General features: G+C 45.8%; 1 pseudogene; it reads right to left on the bottom strand.

Annotated features, from left to right (window-relative positions):
* Positions 1–683: 683 nt before the first annotated feature.
* LOC138152586 (transketolase pseudogene) lies at positions 684–2,692 on the bottom strand (annotated as a pseudogene).
* Between the last annotated feature and the right edge of the window lie 1,383 nt (positions 2,693–4,075).

Consider the following 4,075-nt stretch of genomic DNA (forward strand, 5'->3'; position numbering starts at 1 on the left):
TCTCTGCTGAATTTATATAATTGTAATCCATGCGCAGATTTATTAATAATGGAGAAGAATTCTATAATAAGATAATATTTTAGAATAATTAAGCTGGGGAGGTAGAAGCAGGACCTCTGAGCAGCTCTGGCTTCCACCTTCCCCAATCAATGTAAAAAGGGGACTCTGAACAAACTTTGGAGCTGCAGAACCCACAAAATGATGCAGAGAAGCTAACCTCCCACTGAGGACAGCCCGGCAGGCCAAGAGGAATCGGCCAGCACAGTGCTCTGGGAGCTGAGCCCAGGCCTACATGAGCCAGAGGTTTTAGCCCCAGGGCAGGTCTGACCAGCCACCAGCAGGAGGGACTCCAGATCAGCAGCAGCTGTGGCCATTTCCAGAATTATAAACACATAGATGCGGAGGACAAAGTGAGAGGTCAGTGCAGGGGAAAATATGGTCATTCAGTGGAATAGAGGACTTTCAAGCATTCTTTTTTTTTTTTAAAGCAATCGGGGTTAAGTAACTTGCTCAAAGTTACATGGCCAGTTATTTCTGGGTGTGGTAATAAGTATCTGAGCCCGGATTCGATCTCCAGGTCATCCTGACACTGGGGCAAGTGCTCTTACTCACTGAGCCACCTGGCTGCCCCATACTTTCAAGCATTCCTTTTTTTTTTTCAAATGTTCTTAATCATTATTTTTAATTGATCCTCAGTAGAAACAAAATTTACTTGATGCATCTAAAGGTACAGGAATGTTTCTGTCTCTCTTCCTCTCTTCTTGTTTTTGTCTGGAATCATGCGCAGGCATCTCCGACAAGGCCTAGACAAGGCCTAAGACAAGGTCACCTTGACAGCCTGAACAATGGCATCCTTGTCAATGCCAAGCATCTTTAGCAGCTCCACTGGCTTCCCACTTCTCAGGACATTGGAGACTGCCAGGCGAGTGATGGTGATGCCAGGCTCCCCCACCATGGCAGCAGCCACAGCCTCTCCTATGCCCCCCTCATAGTAATGGTCTTCCACAGTTATGAGGCAGCCATGGGTTGCTCGAGCACTTTCAAGGACAAGCTTCCTGTCCAGGGGCTTAATTGTAAAGGGATCAAGCACATGGATGTTGATCTTTTCTTTCTTCAGCTGCTCTGCAGCTGCCAGGGCTTCATGGAGGGTCACTCCAGAGCCAATCACAGTCACCTGATCATCCCTGCTCTTCAGAACCACCTTGGCTTGGCCAACCTGGAAGTTCTAGTTGTTGTTGTAAATGACTGCACTGTCTGGGCGACTGGTCCTTATGAAGCATCTGCCCTTCGTGTTGGCAGCTAACTCAACTGCTTTCTCAGTGGACACAGCACCACTTGGGTAAAAGACTGTGCCATTGGGAACACTATGGAACATGGCAAGATCTTCAAGGGCCATCTGAGAAGGACCATCTTCACCAATGGACACCCCACAATGCAAGCCACACAGGTTAATGTTGCTCTCAGAAATGGCAGCCATGCAGATCTGGTCAAAGGCCCTGCTGAAGAAGGTAGCAAAAGTGCTGCCGAAAGGCACTGTCCTGTCACATGTGGCACAGCCCACAGCAATGCTCACCATGTTCTGTTCTGCAATGAAACATTCAATGAAGTGACTGGGATGTTCCTTCTTAAAGAATTCTGAAAAGGTGGAATTCTTGGTGTCCCCATCCAGGGCAATCACACAGTCACTGGCATTCCCCATTTTGGCCGGGGCTAAGCCATAGGCTTTGCAGGTGGCTATCTTCTCACCAAGTTTGTAACTTGGGGGAGACGGCATCCGGATGTTGGTGATGTTCACGGCTGGAGCATCCTCCTTGGGGAGGGTAGCCACAATCTTCTTCTTGCTTTGGATTTGGCTGTATATTTCCTTGATGACCTGTTCTGCCATGTTTTGGGGAAGGGGCTTCCCATGCCAAGCTTCCTTATCTTCTACACCTGAGATTCCTCTGCCCTTATATGTCTTTGCAATGATGGCCAGTGGCTTATCTTTGACCTGTTCAAAGACCTTGCATAGTTCTTCCACACTGTGTCCATCCACAACCATGACATTCCACCCAAAGGATTCACAGCACTTCTGGTACACATCCACGTGGTGCTGCAGGGGGGCAGGGTCACTCTGCACCAGCCAGTTAACATCAAAGATGGAGACCAGGTTGTCCAACTTGTAGAATCCCATGAAGGCCATAGCCTCCCACACAGAGCCTTCAGACACCTCCCCATCACCCAGCAAACAATAGACAGGGTAGCTGGCCTTGTCGAAGTATTTGCCTGTGTAGGCCATTCCACACACCGCTCCCAGCCCTTGACCCAGGGAGCCAGTAGACACATCTGTGAAAGCTTGTTTAGGGACTCGGTGGCCATCCAGAATGGAGGTAATCTTCCTCAAGTTCAACAGCTCAGCCTCTGGCAGGAAGCCAGCCTCAGCCCAGACCGCATAGAGGATGGGAGCTGCGTGACCCTTGGAGAGCACAAAGCAGTCATTGCTGGGGTCCCTGGGATCCTGGGGTTTGTACTTCATGGTGTGGAAGAAAAGGACTGCCATGATCTCTGCTGCACTGCAGCATGATGTAGGGTGACCCAAGCCGGCCACCATGGTGGCTTGGATGGAGCTGATGCGCAGCTGTGTCCTTCAGAGCCTGCTGTTTCTGTTGGTCCGGCTTATGGTAATCCTCCATGGTGAAGCGAGTTTGTCAGGGATACCAAGCCGGGTTCAGAGGAAGCAACCACATAAGAGAGCAGGAGAGACAAAGAAGAAGGAGGAGGAAGAGGAACTTTCAAGCATTCTTGATGAAAAAACCAGAGTTGAATAGAAAATTTGATATTCAGATACAAGAAGCAAATGAAGCATGAGATGGTAAACAGGGAAAAGAAATCATGAGGAACTTATCAAAGTTGAACTATTAACATTCCTACATGGAAAAACAATAATTGTAATTGATGAAACATTTCTCAGTATGAAAGCAGTAGAAGGGAATAGAAATATATATATATGAGGGTATATGGGCATATGAATACATATGTGAATGTGTTTACAGGTATACATAGATAGAGGGCACAGGACCAATTTAATAGGAAGGGATGATATGCAGGTTGCATATCAGAATAGCTGTTTGCTATATTTTCTAAGCAGGTGAATGACTAAGCCGTCTTGTAGAACAATTTCTCTCCACAGACTAGGATGTATGATCCAAAGTGTGTGTGTGAGGGGAAGTCCTTTTAATTCCTTTCTCTGCAACTCCCCAATCCCCCAGGCTGCACAATGCTCTTGATTGAGTGATTGGAACTATGGTTTGCAATGAAAGGGATTTAGGCTGCTTTTTTTTCTCTTTTTCCACTCCTCCCCCCTTCCCCCTTTTTCCACCATCCTAATGAAATTTACAGACATGGAAAGGAAACTCAGTTATTTATAGAAGTGAGAAGAATGTGAGGCCTAATTGTGCTTAGTCTATTGCTAAGTACGTAATCTGTTTGCTATTAAATTTTACAATCTTTCAGCAATGTACACTTTAAAAAGGGGACTGCATAAATCTGACAAAGGCAAGCTCAAATGAGTGCTCCAAGGGTTTCAAATCTCCTAATTGAAGTCAAGTTTTTGAGACTTAAAAAAACAAACAAACAAACACAAAACCCAACTATTTGCAGGGTTAACCTGTCTTGTACAGATCCCCCTCTCCACCTTGGAAATGCTGGTTTATTCATTTCCTTTCCATAACTGTAAGTCTTGACACATCTACCCATGCATGGGCTTCATAAATTGTTCAGTGTTGAGCCATCATTTCTCTGTGTGTTTGTGTGTGAATGTATGTGACCTTCAGATATATAAAGTCATCATGATAGTGTCAGATAGTTGAATTGGCCCCGTTGTGTTCTAACCATTTGAACATCTTGTGGTGAAAGCCTATCTTTTGACAAGCTGAAAAATGAAAATGGATCAAACTTAGAAATTCTCTGGTGACAAGCAAAGTCACCTCAGGGCATGAGCTCAAAATCTTTTCTATTTGGGCCTGAAGAAGCCTAAAGACAAGAAGAGGTCTGGGGGAGAAGTGAGTTTCTCAGCAAAAAGATAGGACACAAGTAT

This window comes from Petaurus breviceps, unplaced genomic scaffold (assembly GCF_028583685.1).
Source record: "Petaurus breviceps papuanus isolate PSGF00001 unplaced genomic scaffold, PetGlider_PUasm1.0 90925, whole genome shotgun sequence".
NCBI classification, from domain to species: domain Eukaryota; kingdom Metazoa; phylum Chordata; class Mammalia; order Diprotodontia; family Petauridae; genus Petaurus; species Petaurus breviceps.